The 19,198-nt window shown below is 36.9% G+C and overlaps 1 protein-coding gene across 3 annotated transcripts in view; it reads right to left on the reverse strand.

The window, feature by feature from the left end:
* LOC132138197 (amyloid-beta A4 precursor protein-binding family A member 1-like) overlaps positions 1-19,198 on the reverse strand; it is a 64,472-nt gene that overhangs the window by 17,206 nt on the left and 28,068 nt on the right. For 2 of the 3 annotated variants that reach the window (XM_059547658.1, XM_059547655.1), the window contains exon 2: positions 12,493-12,616. The gene's annotated coding sequence lies outside the window, so the exon portion shown is untranslated. The remainder of the gene's footprint in view (positions 1-12,492; positions 12,617-19,198) is intronic. The other variant, XM_059547656.1, reaches the window with a different exon arrangement.

Here is a 19,198-nt window from a genome sequence, read left to right on the forward strand (position 1 = left end):
ACACAGTAGATATTCTCTCAGGTAGGGATGTTCATTTTGGTTATTTTTCCCAACAGACAACCGACGCTTGTTAACCGATTATTAAACGACAAGATTATTTTTAATTAGAATAGAATTAAATTAGAAAGTATAAATGTCTGTGACCTGTTAAATATACTAACATTTGTTTCCCGGGGATTAATTTTACATGTGCAAAAAGTAACAAACAACAAAACATGAGGATTCACATGGTCTTCACATCACATCATGCACCTGCAGCGCGTCTCTGAACGTAGAAAAACATAATAAAGCTAGTCTCTAACTAAAACAAAACTAAATTTCGGTTCATTTTTGGGCTGCGCAAAAGGAAACAGATGACAGAAAGCGGCATCCTATTTTTCTTTAGGCTTATTTTACGCACATAGATTATTTGTGTACATTCACAATAAAAACAAAGGCAAACCGTTTACTTTACTTATTATCTTTATTTGATGAATGAGGTGGATCAGACACATGAGTATTTGTTATATTTAACAAATAGTGGACAATACCCCCCCCCCCCCCCCCCAACATGCAAAACATGTGGTAGAGAAAACCAGGCCTCTGGTTTCCATGGTAACAAAGACACACTTCAAGATAAGATTGTTTTACAACTCGAAGGAATGTAGAGTTTTCTAAATTCACTTTGAAAAAGACAAATATACCTTTGTACTATACAGTCCATCCTAATTCTATCTCCCTCTAGATATAACCACTTGAGAAATGTAGGAACATGTACTCAATTTCCCCATTTCATTATTTTTCCTCTTAAAGTGTTTCGCTTATGTATTGATACAAACTCTTTTAAATTAATATTTTAGAATTTCAAACTACAAGTAGGTCACAGGTATGCCATGTTTGGTATCTTTTGGCTGCATTTGCATAATGGTCTAAATGTTTATTTATATTATATGTTGGTACCTATGGAAGGTATTTGTGTTCCCAGAATATGTAATAGTTTCTTCATCCACATCTAATCAAAGACCAGATGGAAACATATGCCTGAGGACAACAGGTCGTAAACCTTCCCTCCAAAGCTACCATTCCTCATTGGCTCACTCAAGTCTTAAGGTTGTGACGCTGTCACCCGTTATAGATCACTGATCACCAGATCAGATAGGTTTTTTTGAGATGCAGAAACTACAGGACAAGATGCAGAGCTAAGAGTCCTCAAGAACCCAACCTAAGCTTGTGCCAGGCTTTCAGCCTAGCCTTTCCATTTCAAGATCCTCTTTTCGTCAGCCAACTTCAGCAAAGATCAACTTAAACCTACAGATTGCATCAGGACTCCCTTTCAGATAGAGAAGACATGCAAGTATCAAACTTTGTATTATTAATTGATACAATAAGTATCATTTGCACCTTTTTACACCTGATGCTTCCTTTTAGGCTGTAGATCTGCTGAATATCAAACTGTATCATAGCTACTTTATTTCTCTTCTCTTTACTGCTTAAGCTTTAACCCCTCTTCCTATGGCAACAGTTTGTGTGTGTGTGTGTGTGTGTGTGTATGTTAGACTAGTGTTTATGTAGTTAATAAAGTCTTACTTGTATCACACTTGAGGTTGTTCATTGTTTGTTCATTAACTGGAGTCCCTAATCATGCAGATTTTTGTTACATGCTCTGAGTAGTATTGTACAGTAAGAACGTTGTTTTCCTTAAACAGGAAAGTCACTTTCTTAGAATTGACAGACAGTTGACTCTGAGATGCCAAGTAAATACTTACAGCGTATCTAAATATCTATAATTAATCATAACTAGTTATGATTGATTATTCATATTTCCCCCTTTGAGCTTATTTGTTACATTTATGACAAAAAAAAGTTGCTTCCACTGTCAGAAGGAAAATAAAATAAAGCGATTGCGCTGTTGCCGCATGCGTGCACAAAGTTAAGCTTTGCTACTTTGACAATGCGGCCTGTTTATTATCATAATAAAATACAGTCAATCAAACATATGGAAAAAAAACACACACACTGCTCAGTTTAAATATGTAATAAATCTTTGCTGTTAAGTGTTATCACCGTACCGCCGTGATGTTATGCAAAACTTTTGTTTTACGTGGATATTGGAATGTGAGTGAAGTATTCTATAATAAATAATAATTTGGCATTCAAATACATCGCGAATACAGAAATATTTAATTTTGTGTCGAATGAGAGACCCACCATTGGTTTCAGTTTCATTTTAGCCTATTTGTTTGGCATGTCGCTTATGTTGCTATAACTTCTTTCAGGCTATTTTTTATTCTTGTTCTTTTTAATTAGGCTACTGTTAATTGAAAGGATTTGTTGAGTGAGGGGAACAAAAATCGTCGACATTAGGCCTATTTCTGAATGAAAAAATAAAATGCAACTTTTTTTCTCTCTAAAAACTAAAATTTGTATACGCGTAGCATAGCCTATATTAACAATGCAGCAAATCTTTTAAAATATTTTGATAAATTACTGAAAATAAATAAACTTTTTAACTTTTTAAACTGTTTAAATGATTGTATTAATCTGTCAAAATTCTTAATGGTCAGTTAACGGTTAACCGGTTAAAATGAACATCCCTACTCTCAGGTATACATACAAAGAAATGAATATTACTCATTACTCAAAAAACATTATTCAATTTATTTTCAAACAGAGATGACGACTCCAATTATATCAAAACTAGAAAATGTCATAGGCACATGTCTGGGCTTCATTAGGTTCTATAATGTTTTCCAATGAGAATTAAGACTAGTTCACCTCCAATCAAATTTCTGCACAATCATGGGTGGGGGGATCCATCATTTACCTTTTTGTTGCTGATGTTTTATTCATAGTGACATTTACTATGCGTCTACATATGAAGATTAGCGGCCTCTACGATGTAAAAAGATATGAGAATGTTGCACCAATCAGTGAAATGCTCAATAACAAGGCAATTATGTATAGTAGTAGAATTATTTCTACCTGCCTTAATGTGACCTCACAATGTATTCCCACACAACTGCTAGAAATGCAAAGAGCTGTAAAAAAACCCCCCCAAGTTTCCACTTTCATATCTCTTATAACTCCCATTAACATCAGCTGTGATTTGATAAGCACCACATAACAAGCTGAATAAGATAACACAATCATTTTAATAAGAGAACTCATATTCAAACTCGTCAAGCTATCTGACCACTCATGTTTTCATATTAACCTCTGCCCTTTTTTCTGTCTGAATGAGCTCCTGAGTAGGGCTGAGCGATTAACTGCTTTTGCGATAATATCTTGATATGAAGAAACACGATTTTCAATCGCAGAGGCTGCGATTACACAGTCATGTGACACGCGAGGGTTCGACCCTGAAGATCTTTCGGTGTATGACATCAAAGTACAGTGAGAGAAAGCATACGGAGACGTCTGCCACTGATTGTAGTTGTTAAATAAAAATTCATTCGTATCAATTCATGCATCACCTAATTTCATCGTAACATATAGGCCTGGCCTACAGAAAAGAACATTTATGTTTAATCTATCTAATATTGTGTAAGTCATAATATATACAATGATTTATAGCTTGTCTTTGTTGAATAATACAGAACATAAAGAGCATAAAAATAACTGAGGGCATTCACATACATTTGGAACTAGTGAAAGACAGCACTACTAACTAGACCAGACGTGTCAAAAGCTCATTTAACAAATATATTTGTGATATATTTACCACAAAAAAGGTAGCTGCTTATTAGCTTGCATATTATCATATTAACTACTACAAACAACTACATCACGATCAGTAAGCAGAGCATTAGTTTTATCCAAAAAAAAAAAAAAAAAAGTAGGAACAAGTGGATCATAATTTATTTGGTAATTAACAACATTATGCCACAAATGATGTCCAGTTGTACTGAACCAGGCATATTTCTTTAAGAGCCACATGAAATGACAGCCACTGGCATACTTGCAAAATTTCGTCCAAATGTTTTCATTAAAATACCAAACTTGACATTTCTGGAGCATTATGATGGGTGACATTTTGCAGCAGACTTCCACCTGGAATTGGACGACGCTTGAGACGAGCTGTGATTTCTTATTCATCAACACAAACAATTAGCCACACTTTCATTCGCTTCCTGACAGCTTACCTAGAATGAACAGCAGTGTCTCTAAACTGTTATAGAGAGGAGAGATGTGATAGAAACATGCAGCAGCATAACAGCCAACTGAAACATGAGTCACCCCTATATACGTGACGTCTGTTTCCATGCATGGCGGAGTATGGCTTGTTGTTAGAGATATCATGTCAGAAAGAAGTCACAGTGCTCGTGTTCCTGTGAGGTGTGATCAAAAGTGACGGAGCACATACTGAACCCATCAGAAGGCAGCAGTAATTGGTGTAGACGTGAGAAGGTGCTGGAATGCCGGAGGAAATTAAATGACATTGAGCTCCCCTCCGTCGTGTCACCAGTTCAAAACATGTACAAAATACTGAGGGCAACCACCTTGGTGATCTGAGCCAGAGGCCAAAAAAACCCCATGCATACACAGGAAAATAATGATAAATACTGTTTCGGAAAACAATGTTTTTAATATATTTAAAATTAAAGAAATTAAAGGATTGAAAATAGGTTCTATGAAATGATCTTTGTGAAGTGGAAAATTTAACATAATACCTTTTCAGAACATAACTTTAAAAATATTTTTTTAAACAAATGTAATTATTTAACAAAACAATCTCTAAGATTATTTTATAGTGATTTGCATCTGATGTAAATGCATATTGTTTTAAAGATGTTTAGATTTTTTCACTGGAGAATCAGACATATATATGGTTTCAGAAAATGGCAATTTGCCAGTGGGCTTAAAAACGTAAAATATAATTTTAATATACAATTTTGCACCTCAAGTAACTGTATCTAATTTAAAGGAAGTTAAGATTTTTCATCAGAAATACTGTTTGGGAAGATTTTTTTTGCCAGCACACAGAGGACGCAGCAGCTCCAGTTGCTGTCCTCAGCCTGATTCGGATGTTGTGTTCAAAGACTGTAGAAAAATGTCAGACTGTCAAAACTCCTCCCTTCTTTAAGCAACTGCCTCACCCAGAATTATTCCCAGAGACACCCCAACAAGAGAGAAAGAGAGAGAGATTCTTGGTATGGCTGAGTAAGGCAAATCAACACTGGACTGACAGACCTACAGTAACAATGTGATCCTAGTGGGATGATCATTTACCATTATTGATTTTGCACACAACATCTCTCAGAGTCTTTCCTCTCCAGTAGTCCAGAATATCATCTTGGAATATGCACGCATAACGTTCATAAACTGTACATTTTTAAAGGCTCAATGAAACTAAACTGGATATTTGTGCATCTACCAGCAGGGACTAACTGGCTCATAATAACTAGCTTTGTTTTTGATAACTTCCACTAAAATTTCTTGTTTCAATATAGAAAATATAGGAAAGAAAATTGCTTTTGTCAAACCATTTCAGTGTGATGCGTAACAACAATACGTCTCTTTTTCTGTATGTGTCCTGGTCAGGATTTCTTAATTTCTTAAATTGTCTGGGTAGTGAAATTTTTTTTTCTAATTATGTGCTCTCTACAGTCTTCCTTATACACTATGTGTTTTTGTATTTGCATCACGCTTTGCCTGTTCTCAGTAGATCCCACCTTCTTGCACTACCACGCTATTTCCAGTCATTACCTTTAGCCAAAATCTAGACTAAATTTAGAAATCCCAGCCAGGACATATCCAAAAGACAGAGAATGTAAAGTCAGCCTATAGCTTAGTGACCAGTAAAAACAAAAAAATAATCGATATCTGGTTTGCATTTCAACAAAAGCTCCAATGAATGACCATGCTGTGAAAAATTGATTCAGGCTCTAAAACGGTCTACTTATTTCTATTTGAGGAAATTTCAACATAAAAAAAATTTCAACATATCTCCATCAAAGAACAAACATCCAGAGCTTTAGACGTGCACTTGGAAAAACCTATAGATATTATGCAAATGAGTATTTGAAAATAACCTTTAGAAAGTTCTATCAGCTGTACATGCAGCGTGGGTTGAAATCAGCATGACTGTGAAAACGTGCTGAAGGTCACTTTTGAAAGTAGAGGAGCTGGCAAAAGCTGGGCCAGCTGAAAAAAAGGACTGCTGATACAGAGAACGCCATGCCATTTTCAACCATTGCTCTCTCTCCCTCTCACACACACACGTAAGGCTCTCATGCAGTCTTCGGTATGTGTGAGGAGCTGGTTTAATCAGAGAGTGTTCACAACTCTCTCTCCCACACAGTTCCCAGTGGAGGTCTCACTCGGTGGCTTACCCACAAGGAAAAGTCAGCATGGAGTCTCTTCTGCTCCTCTCAGAAAGCACGATGCGAGTAGACGATGTACCATGGGTTGAGATTTCAGAAAAATTCATTTGTGTCACTGTTTTGAGTACCAGAAACATCTAAGCATCCCCCAAAAGAAGAGAAATTGAGTAGAACCAAAATTGCATAGTATATTAAAGTCACTATGACAATTCCACAATTTTATGGAGTAAAAAAGTCATTCTGAATAATGGTAATGTTGAACATGCAGTGAACGTGGATGGGAACTAAGGCTTCTCAGATTCATGTCGTCTGAAGCCATATAATAGCTGATACACAGTTTTACTGTTTTAAAGTATCGTGTTTTAAGTATATTTAAATTCTGGTAAAACAAGACAAAGATACTAATTAAGTATAGGAGAAAACATGTTTTATGTGACTTCTAACAATACTGCAGTGTTTTTTTCCCCTCAATGACGTCACAGTGTAACAAACGAGGAGGTGGAAACTGATGGTTTAAAGCCCCGTTCACACCAAGAACGATAACTATAAAGATAACTATAAAGATAACGATATTAGCATCCACACCAGCGAACAATATCGTCTGTTTATTCTGAGTGCACGTGCGTCTGCCGCTTTAAATCCTCAAGCTCGTTGTAGCAGGTTGGATATCAATGATATCATCTGATTGGATGTCAATGTTTGTATCGTTCATCAGCTGGAAAAAAAATCATTCTGAAAATGATTCCAACGATACCGTTTCTCTATGCCTTTATCGTTATAGTTGTAGTGTGGACTCTGCTATTCTTTAATATTGAGAACGATCGATTTTTAGAACTATATCTTTATTGATATCTTTATAGTTATCGTGCTTGGTGTGAACGGGCCTTAAGACCTTTACCAACCCTCAGTCAGAACTGAAAAGATTTATGGCTGCAGACCTATAGTATCTGCGGGTGGTTGGCCAAACTCAGCAGACACACTCATCCACACCCACAGCAGAGTGGATCTAAAGCTGGCAGGGAGTGTGGGTCAGGCAGCCTGTGAATAAAGACAGACTGCTGTTTGGCTGCAAACAAACACTGCAATTGATTAGAGCCTGCAGTCCTACAGCGGAAAGGGCAGGGAATGAACCATTGCCTCAAGATCACCGACGGGACTCACCTGCTGATAGACAAATCCTGCTATCAAAGCTGGTCAGAACTGGGTAAAGACACTGGCTGTGTCCATCTTACCTTGCTGCCCAGTCAGTTAAAGCCCTTTTTGTTATGAATGCACATCTTAAACTGGTTTTAGAGTGACGTCCAAGGTAGAACAACTTCACGTCTGATGATCAACAGACAGTTCAACAACTGTTGCTTAATCTAAACTAATTTTTGTCCAAAATACAGATATATTAACTAAACTAAATTAATACCTTTGTTCAGCAAGGACGCATTAAATTGATCCGTTGTTTTATAATGTCACAAAAGATTTCTATTTCAGTAAATGTTGTTGTTTTGAATTTCTATTCATCAAGAAATCCTAAAAATCTTTCATGGTTTCCACAAAAATATTACACAACCGTTTTCAACATTGATAATAAGAAATGTTTTCTTAAGCAGCAAATCAGCATAATAAAATGATTTCTGAAGAATCATGTAACTCTGAAGACTGGAGTAATGGATGCTGAAAATTCAGCTTTGCATCCCAGGAATAAATCACATCTTAAAACATATAAAATAGAAAACTATTTCTTTAAATTGTAATATTTCACAGTATTGCTATTTTACTTATTTTTGAACAAATGATTACAGCCTTGATGATCATAAGAGACTTCTTCAAAAACATTTAAACATTTACTGACCCCAAATTTTAAACAGTAGTGTATGTTGATATTGTACAATTTGGAAGATACTACACGCGAGGATAAAATATAATTTAATTCATACTTATTAAGTAAATGAATTATAAAGTAAAAAATACAGTATAAAGTTATAAATTAAATTTTGTTATAAATACTCTGTTCTTTCAACTGCAAAAAATTGTAAGTACAGATCTGTGGGATATCACAGGCCGCATTGAATACAGCTATTCTATGGGAGGTCTCACAGACAAGATTGGATTTGGATGTTCTAGGCAGCATTGTATGTGTTTCTGATTCAGTTATGAAGCCAGTGAATCTTATACTTTACAGTGAGTCACAGCAACAGCAGAAGTCTCCTCTATTGAAACAATGACAGTGACTCAAACAGCAGCTCAGTGACATCAGACAAAACAGTCTCTGAGTGGCTCCTCAAGGCCGGAAGTCAATTAGCAGTGTAATTCAAACCAACGTGAAACAAGAGTGACTCTGAATCACCATAATGTATTATCATACACATAATGACCTCAAGTCAACTCCAGCACAAAATGAACTCCACATTGCAATCTGTCCACCAGTTGTTCCTGATCTAGGAGTCTCTTCCAAATGACTAATTACACACACGCATCAAGTAAAAAAATAAAAACATAAAAAAATACACACCCAGCATGGCGAGTTTGAGTGAATCGTTGCTCTAACAGGATTACCATTGCCAGAGTTAACTGACAGTATAGTGGCAGACAAAGGGGCAGTGGGCTGAGAAAAGAGAGAGAGAGAGATGCACAATAGCGTTCTGGGGCTCCTGTCAAAGATGGACTGTGTTTGGGTGGGACGTGCCATTAAGCGTCAAACAAATCCATTAAAACAAGTCAAACCCCACCCACTAGTTTACTGATTCAGGCGTATTAAAGCACACTACACTGGACACACTGACAGATGGTGTCACACTATGACAGACAGCAAGCTCAGCTGAATCGACAATGCTGTGTATTTCCTATGCCAAGAGAATAAGTACAGAACCCGCTGTAATATCGCTCTGACATGCGATGAAGCTACAAGAGGCCATTGAAAACAACGTCATATATAATTATTTGTGATATATTTTTAAAAAAAAACACAGCTATGTTTGTCAACTCTACTTTATACCACTCTGATTTACCAGGAAATGTACTGAGGAAACTGTTTCAAATAAGATCACCTAAGAAAAATTCAAGCTTTTCAGACAACCATATTAACATTTAATGATTACAATGTTTATTTCTTTGTACAATATTGAAAAAAAAAACATTTATATATGAATCTGCTCTGACAGATGCCGTTTTTTATTCTCATAACTACAGCTGAATTGCATGTACAGAATTGTCGGTCAGCATATGTAGGATTGTAGTGAATTGTTTATTATACCCTGAAGGAAGGTCTATTAAAATGATGTGGTTCTCCTTCATTTCAAACGGTGTCTTGGGAAGCTTTGAGAAAAGACGTAAATGAAGACACATTAGCATACCTCTCTAAATTGGCCAATCAATGGTATGGATCTAACCCTCCTCCCAGCCACTCACGTCTGCCTTCGGCAAATCAAATCTGACCTGTGACACACTGTAACTGGATCAGCCAATAAAAATCCTCGTAGCAACTGAAATAATTATATTTGTCAAAATAATGAGGACTGATGTTGCAGTCACTCAGTAGGTCAAGGACATAAGGACATTCGGTCTACCCGTGATGATTCCTACCGAACTGCTGTAGAATTCTAAATTATCTAAAATGAAATAAAATGATGAATATGTCAATATATATCACTATTCCTTATTATTTGATTTACTGGCTTAATCAGTGACTAGAGGAAGTGAATTATAAGGAGTGTGAAGATAATTACTTGTGGCATGCCTTGCTAATTATTTAACATTTTGGTGAGCCATGTGATAAAACACTGATAAACAATCCTTCATTATATAATAAGTCTAGCAAAATATAGCCTTCAGGATATATGGGCTTGAAATAATAGAGTTATCCTCTTCAATAGGAACTATTGCAAGACTGGAAGGGATTTTGTTTTAATCTTCCTCCAGCCTGACTGTGGTCCTCATGAGGTTGTGTTGTTCTGTTCTTTTTCTACACATCACTTCCACTACACTTCCAAAGAACGTAACTCTTGAGATATCAAAGGCAGATCCATCAGATGTAAACCAGGGTGAATGAACTCTTAGAAGATTTAAGAGCAGCATATCAACTGACAAGCAAAAGGAAGATTACAGTATCAGTGAAAAAGAGCACCACTAATGAAAAGATCACACTTACCAGTGTACTGTAGATTTGCACGTTTATCTGAATTTCACAATGCTACTCCAACAGAGCGGTGACCTAAAATAGTTTTCGCTGCTTTTTCATAGTCTCTCCTTGTCCACTTAACACAGTGGAATCTCAGATGACTCCAGTTATCTAATTTTCAATGTCAAAAGACTCCTAACAGTCTTTAGAAAAATGAGCTATTCACATCTAAAGATAAAAAATAATAATAATAATAATTCTGGGATTATTTATCACCCTCATGTCATTCCAAACCGTATTGTCTTCTTTCTTCTCTTGAGCACAAAAGCAGATAATTTAAAGAACGTGCTACTCACTAATTTCCCAAAAACATTCCTATGAACAGAGACTGGAGCTTTCAAGCTTCAAAAAGGAAGCAAAAACACCATAAAATATCTCGAAAATAATCCAAATGACTTTTGACTTTTTGCTCTGAATCCATAAAACACAAATAAAATCTCTTTACAGATAATTGTTTCAGAAGACTGTGTGTGTGTGTGTGTGTGTATTTATATTAAAATATATATACAAAAATATTGTTTGTGTTTTACTGGAAAGGAAAAATTGAGGTTGAGTAAATGACAGAATTTTTGGGTGAACATTTTCACCTTTTATACTGAAAGAAAGAAAGAAAGAAAGAAAGAGAAAGAGAAAGATAACTATTTATATCACACAATGCACAGCTGTTGCAATGGCAACAAATATTAACTGACCTTTTGTGCTTGAAGCAGAATGAAAATTGAAAGGATTGCCTGAGGATAAGAGTCAAATCCAGCTGCAGTCTGATAGAGCAGATTAATTTAGGACTGCAAGATACACCTGAATAACAAAACGTTAAAAAGCGTATGTGCTGAAATCAACCACAGGCTCTTCAACAGCTGCACATATTACCATTATTGTGGTTTAAACCCTTTACCTTTTACTAAGTTAATATGCCTGTACTGGAATATAAGAAAGTATTTTTATAAAAGCTGCAAACATGCATTCACCAATATGCTTTAGTCAAGATCAGATGCTTAAACCTTATAATTATAACTTAATTGTTAACAACACACAGAGCAACATAAAATTGCTAATACTTTCTAATGTATGGCTACTGTTTTCCTACCAAAAATGAAGTCATGTCATTATGGAACTGGCTTTTGTTAGTTAAAGAGAACTGGAACAAGCTAACAGAATGGAAAGTGATACTGTGTGCATTGGAAATCCCTTTCTTAAATGATTTCCAATTCAAACAATATTCCCAAGAAAACATGGTTTTGAACATTTTGGATAATGACCCATTACATGTTGTGGTCAAACAGACCCACATGACTTGACAATGGTGGATAGAAAGGAATGAAACTGAATGCTGTCCAAACCATCACACAGACAGCACAAGAAAACACATTAGAATGGCATTGTGCCCTGACAAGAGAGGAAATGAAAGTTCAAGAACAGATTTCACTCAGTCAGTGAGGGAGAAAGCCATGCTCTGTTTCAAAACCTAGTGAGCTGCCTAAGGATACAACATTTTAAGGCATCATATGTGCACTCCAGGCTCAAAGGCTGATCCAGAGTTTACTGTGACACCTCTTTTTAGCAAAATTAAAAGGCAGGATTGCCTTGTATCTTTAGTGGAGAAAGCAATCCCAGAAGAGCTCCAAGTTCAATTTCAATAGCACCATGCAAATTTTTGCATGATTAAAAATGTGTGTGTGCTATTTATTTTTAGGATGGAACCAAGCAGGATGGAATTTAGGACGTTTTGTAATGTTGTTTTCCTACCAAAATGTTGATTATAATGGTCATGATACTGCCTTGGATGGAAGCGGTCTATGTACAAAGCTTTCTAGAAAAGAGCTGTTAGAGGTTATTCTAAAAACTGTGAGGAAAAAGTACTGAGCTCTTTTTAAGTTTAAGTTTGTTTTGTTTGTTTTGAGTGTGATATTAAAATGTCCTAAGAATGTTAGATAGAAAGAGCAACGCGGTTTTCTGAAGGGAAAGAAAGAGAGATTAGAGGCATTGGATCTTTGTCAAATATATGACAAAATGAGACAGGACTCACCTCCCAGGCTCATATATCTTCTGTGTGTGAAGCAGTGCCAGTACCAGGGTAAAGAGGGATGTCGAGGTAGATGAGTTAGGGGCCTTGCGGTTGTTAGGGTCAGTGCTCAGGATCAGGATGCTGGGGATGGAGGAAAAAAACAGCTCAGCTCCAGATGGGTGCAGAGTCAGACAGTGCCAAACATTTCAACACAGATACAGAAACATGTTAAAAATTAACATTAATTAATATATTGTTAAATGCTATAATTATATGTATATTTTTACTTTTCCAGTGAAAATATCTACACATCTTAAAAAAAAAGTGAGAAAAAAACTGTTCCATTTTGATAAAAAAATAAACTTAATTGAAGATCTATCACTGATTAACTTCCACCGTATGATGCATCATTGGAGAAACTTACCAAATAGTCACAATAGTTTCCCAAAACCGCAGTAACATGGTTGCACATCTGTCATTTAAACCACATTGGTTTAACAACATAAGACTGTTGTTAATAGATTCAAGATCATGTTAGTTTGTCTGTTTTGCCCAAGAGCACAATCCATTTAGATCCATGTCCTAATAAAGACAGAATAGTGGCACGTCCTAACAAGGAACACTGTTTCTAACCACAGTTCGAGAGCTGCAGTTTCAAGTTCCAACCAAGCTTGCCATGCTTTTTGCAAATGTTTGTTGAAAATATGTTTTCAGGAGTCACTGAACTATGTTAGTAACAACAGGACTTGCAACCATAGTTGGCTAATGATGCTTTTGGGCCAAAGTCAAGTTCTGGTCCCTGTATATGGCTTGGGTCAGTCTATGTGATTTTAGCTTGTGCCTGAATGAAGTCTGATCTTTCAGAAAAGCAGCAGCATACCTCTGCTCAACACAATGTATAGTTTGAGCTATCATTCATGTCTGCATCACAAACAGTGCAGAAGCGTTATAATTACCGATGAGTTAGGAGTTTTAAAAACCTGAGTACTGTAGTTTTGGTTGCTTTAGCCCGACACTCAAAGCTCTTAATATAGCAAAGCAAATTTGCACTGCATCCTCCTTTATTAATGATGCATGAAGTGGTAACAAAGTAAAACTGAAAATAAATAAATAAATAAATTACATTTCAGTATCAGCTTGAAGCTTCTCAAATACGACTCTCGATCATGAAACTGCAAAGCAGAACAGAAGTGATGAATCTACATTCAAACCCAGAGCCATACCAAACTGTCAAGGCAATTACTTAAGATGTGTATGAGGAATGTTTGCCGCGGTGTAAAATTTCAATGACTCCAAATTCTTCTTTAGCTTATGGTATTTCCAGGAAAGTCACCAAATGATCTAAAAGGTAAATAAAATTTTTAAGTGTGTACAAGTTTTATTTAATATTTAAGAAAATATTGCAGTAGTAATCATAAGACAGCCGGTCACTTTGAAAGGCTAAATAGACTAATAGTTTTTTTTTTTTAAATAGATATTTTATATATTTTTTTGATTCTTTAATATCATGTGTATGTGTTTTTTATTGTTTTAAAAAAAAGTTATCAAAAAACAGTTTATGGAAAAAAAAGGAAGAGTTTATGAATAACGGTTGTTGGTCACTTCACTTTTTCTTTAGGTGACCAATCATTTGACAGTTATATGAAAACTGTGCTATATAAATAAATACTGCTCATCCCACTGTATACAAAAATACAAACAATACTGCTAATTCAGGTTTATTTTTATTTTTATTTTTTTTACTGTGGGGTCATGTAGAGGATAAAAACATATTACTTGTAATTGAAAAGTCAAGAGCCATAGTCACTGAGGCCTTGAGAAGTCACTTCACCCCAGGCTGCTCTGGGAGTTTGTCCCTGTAACAAGAGCACTGGAAGTCGCTTTGGATTAAAGCATCTCATCTCACAAATGACAACTTGTTGTTTAGTGAGCACAGTGAAACATGTTGCAGATATTCTGACTAGACCGGAGTCTTCTATTTTATTAAGGTAGATTTTAACCAAAAGGCTAAACTTTGTTTCACAGTATAAAGTAATTTTTTTAAGTCAAATTATGGAATTGCCTCATGTGCTTCAATTGTATACAGTTAGTTGTTAGTTACAATATTTGCTGTTGTACTTTCATTATTTATTGCAGGTTCCACTGTGACTACTAGAGCCTGTGGTCTCAAAATAGTCTCAATGAGCTGCATATTTTTCACAGTAGAGCTGAAGGAATGACGTATTTTTGTAGGCCAAAACAGAACCGATTTAGCATTCCATTTTCCTGAAGTCAATGGGTTTTCTAAATGGGTTTTTGGTTAAATGCCTGAAATAAGATCTTTGGTTAAACACAAGCTCAAGATATTTTTATGTTTTATTCTACAACATAAAATACATCAGTTATGTCCCCTTATTGATTTTTTAAAGCATTTACTAGTCATGAAAAAGGCGGTTGCGAACAAGCAGCTAAATTGGACTACAGAGGATTTCAGGGAATGGCGAACAAGAAAACTTGTCTACTTGCTAATCTGCTTTAACAGTATCATTGTGTTTATAGTTGAGCTCTCGCAGACTATTCTAATTCAAAATTTCTGGGAAAATGTGTTAAAAATAAAGACTAACATTTGTCATCATGTGACAGTGGTTCAGTCAATAAATTTGAATGTTGTGGAAAAGTTCATTTATTTCAGTAATTCAGCACAAATTGTGGAACTTGTGTATTAAATACATTCAATGCACAGAGACTGAAGTAGGTTAAGTCTTTGGTATTTTTAATTGTGATGAAATTTGCTCACATTTAACAAAAACCCACCAATTCATCTCAGCAAATTAGAATACTTCATAAGACCAATAAAAAACATTTTTAGTGAATTGTTGGCCTTCTGGAAAGTATGTTCATTTACTTGGCATAGCATGGAGGTGATCAGTTTGAGGTGGTATGGAAGCCCAGGTTTCTTTGACAGTGGCCTTCAGCTCATCTGCATTGTTTGGTCTCTTGTTTCTCATTTTCCTCTTGACAATACCCCAAAGATTCTCTATGAGGTTTAGGTCTGGTGAGTTTGCTGGCCAGTCAAGCACACCAACACCATGGTCATTTAACCAACTTTTGGTGCTTTTGGCAGTGTGGGCAGGTGCCAAATCCTGCTGGAAAATGAAATCAGCATCTTGAAAAAGTTGGTCAGCAGAAGGAAGCATGATGTGCTCAAAAATTTCTTGGTAAATGGGTGCACCAACACCAGCAGATGACATTGCACCCCAAATCATCACAGACTGTGGAAACTTAAAACTGGACTTCAAGCAGCTTGGGCTATGAGCTTCTCCACCCTTCCTCCATAGGAGGACCTTGGTTTCCAAATGAAATACAAAACTTTGGACTTTGGACCACTGGGCAACAGTCCAGTTCTTCTTCACGTTAGCCCAGGTAAGATGCCTCTGATGTTGTCTGTGGTTCAGTAAATACCTTGACACGTCTGTGTGTGGTGGCTCTTGATGTCTTGACCACAGCCTCTGTCCATTCCTTGTGAAGTTTACTCAAATTCTTGAATCGATTTTGCTTGACAGTCCTCATAAGGCTGTGGTTATCTCAGTTGATTGTGCATATTTCCCTTCCACTCAACTTTCTGTTAACATGCTTGGATACAGCACTCTGTGAACAGCCAGCTTCTTTGGCAATGAATGTTTGTGGCTTACCCTCCTTGTGAAGGGTGTCAATGGTCTTCTTCTGGACAACTGTCAGATCAGCATTCTTCCCCATGATTGTGTAGCCTAGTGAACCAAACTGAGAGACCATTTTGAAGGCACAGGAAACCTTTGCAGGTGTTTTAAACTGTGTGACGAGTCAGCTGCCTCCTCCCTAATTGTCACCGGCACCCCGTCCTAAATCACCGCCCTTCACCAGGCTCCCGACTGGAGTGGGTGTGTGAGAGGAGGGGCGCTGGAAGAGTCAGGGCTGGCGGCGTGTGATGGGGCACACCTGAAGGAAATGGAGCCTCATCACCGCCGCTGTTTAAAAGCCCAACGCGCCTCTCCTCGGAGACCGGTCTCTTCCCCGTGCATGCACACTGGTGTCCTCGTGGGTCCATCCCCTACCAGCGACGCGGCCAACGAGAGAGATGCGGCTGCTAGAGGAAGCCGCCGCCCCTCACGCCCCGGACCGAGGAGGGGAGTGCGTGCGGCCGCCGGACTCCGCCCCTTACCTGGACCCTTCCTCCACGAACACTGCCCGACCCACACGAACCCCGCAGCACGACGAGGACACCAGATTCCCTGTTGCTTTGGACACTCTTCCCCTTTGGCCACCTTTTATCCCTTGTTTCATTTGATTTCTGTTAATAAAAGCCTCTCCGAGGCCTGACGCCACGCCCACTGTGTCTGTCTTGTGCTCCTCCCGTGACAACTGATTACAGTAAGTAGTCATTCAAAAGACCCGTTTTACCGCCGTGGGTATCGCTGCCGCGGCGTGTGTAAAGTGCATTTGCAGCTTTTGACCGCTGAGTGGCGCTTTAACCACAAGTTATCAAACAAGCGCATCAAAGCACATTTTCGCAAATAGACGTCAGTTTTGCCTCGCTGATGTGTTACATTTGACTGCTTCAGTCACAGAAAATGAAAGAAAAACACTATAGTTTAAATATTTAATATATTTAATATTTAATATTCACAGATGAAAGTTTGGTATTTATGAAGTTATGTGCATTTCTTAGAACGAATTCAAGCAGGATAAATGTCAAGCGTGTGCCTGAGTCTGTGCTTATATTTTCTAAGCTACATGGATTTAAACCATATTTTAGATTTGACACTTTTAAAAGGTGTGCAGTTTTATTTATATCATATTAATTATGTGTTATATTATTCAAAAGAAATTGTGGTTTACTTTGCATCGGAGCATTAAAAAAGGTAGCCTACTTTAGGGGGGTAGGCTACATGGGTTAATATGCAAAATGTCAATATTTTCATATATTATGCCTATATTTTAATTTATATTTTAAATATAAATATATTTTTTCCTTTAATAAAACAACATGCATTTTTGCTATTCGTTACCTGTCCTTTATTTTGACATAACTTATTGGGAAAAAGACATTTGTCTGTAAACTGATTAAGAAATTGTTGCATGTTTAAACTTGAAGTACTGTATAATTTCGTTCCCATTTTTTAGGCCCAATTTGCCTAAAACAAGAAACTAATAAAATTAAACCTGCATGATTAAATCTTTGAAACTCTAAAGAATGGACGGATTAATAAAACGTCCTCATGATTAAACTCAAGTTCTCTCATTATAATCAACAAAATTCACACAATGTAAAAAAGAGCTTTAGTAATTGACAACTTAAGTGATTTTAAAGGGAGCCTTCTTTACTTGCTTTTAAAGTAGGGCAATAGCATATGGCCTAAAAAAAATTCCAGATTTATTTTTATTTTAGAAAAAAAAATCTGATTTATGATTTAAACAGATTTTTAAATCAATATTCTAATGACAAATACATTTTACAAAACAAGTTTTAATATAGTTCTTTATCATTCATTTAGCAGTCAAATTTATAACTGCAACAAGATGATTGAAAAAAAAACAGTAATGTTTTTACCTTAATGCTGGAAAGACCTTTATTTTTATTTATTTATTTATTTATTTAATACTAGCCCATCATGCATCTAACCATCCACTCAGCTTTAAGAGCTGTTAAGATTAAAACTGGCAGCTCAGCAGTGAGTCAGTGTCATGGATGGAGGACCTGTTAAAGAGTAACTAAACCCTAAACCAACTTTTTTTAGTTAATGATCTGTAAGAATTGGGCTTTATTAGTGCTGTCATTGATTCGAGTAACTTTTTTGACATTTGAGTATAAAGTGTTTTAATTCTACAATATATGGTGTAAAAACGTCTGAGTGCTGCCCTCTTCAGGTTGAACGGTGGCTACTGCAGTTGATTTTTCCTATTGGATGTTGCGGTGGCAAGTGACGTAAGCGGTGGCAGGTGACGTAAGCAGTTTCCAGCTCACCACGCCCCCTTGGTACGGGCTACCACTCCCCTGGCAGTATAAAACCATCTTGTTCCTTCAAAATTACTGTAGTGAGTCAGGAGTTGGAATTGCGATTATTGAAAACGACCAGGATAGACTATTATAGCATCTATTTAGCATAGAAATTATATAGTTATTTAGATCATTTCGTGTAGCCTATGTAGTTAATTAGCATAGTTGTTAGTGTAACGTTAGTATTGTTAGAAGCATAGTTAGTAGCATAGTATTGCATCAGTTAGGATAGCTTCAAGTTGGCATAGATTTATCTGTATTTAGTACAGTGGTCAGGATGGTACGTGTGTGTAGTGTTGCTGGTTGCGACCATAGACAGTAAAAGAAAGCTGGTTGCGACACTGCTGGACTGCATAGTTTTCCAGCAGGCTTTAAAATTAGACGCCAGTGGTTGCATGAACTTGGCCTGAAAGGCCGCGAGTTCCCGCCTAGAGCTAGAGAGTGCAAACTGCATTTTACGCGGGATTGCTTCTCCAACGCAATGGAGGTGGAAATGGAGGTGCGGGAGTTAAGAACGCAGTTTGAGCCAGCGGCTCGAATTGATATGGCTCAGGCCACAGACACCTCGACATCCTCCACTTCAGGTGAAGGTGGGGGAGAAAACTCCTCTACTTCCAATGAACGCTCTGTTGCAAAGCTTCTTGTGTCACTACAGTCCCTCTCCATTAGCGACTCTTGACAGCAGCTGTCAATCAATCCGTCACTGCGGG

The sequence above is a fragment of the Carassius carassius genome, chromosome 4 (assembly GCF_963082965.1).
Source record: "Carassius carassius chromosome 4, fCarCar2.1, whole genome shotgun sequence".
Classification (NCBI taxonomy): domain Eukaryota; kingdom Metazoa; phylum Chordata; class Actinopteri; order Cypriniformes; family Cyprinidae; genus Carassius; species Carassius carassius.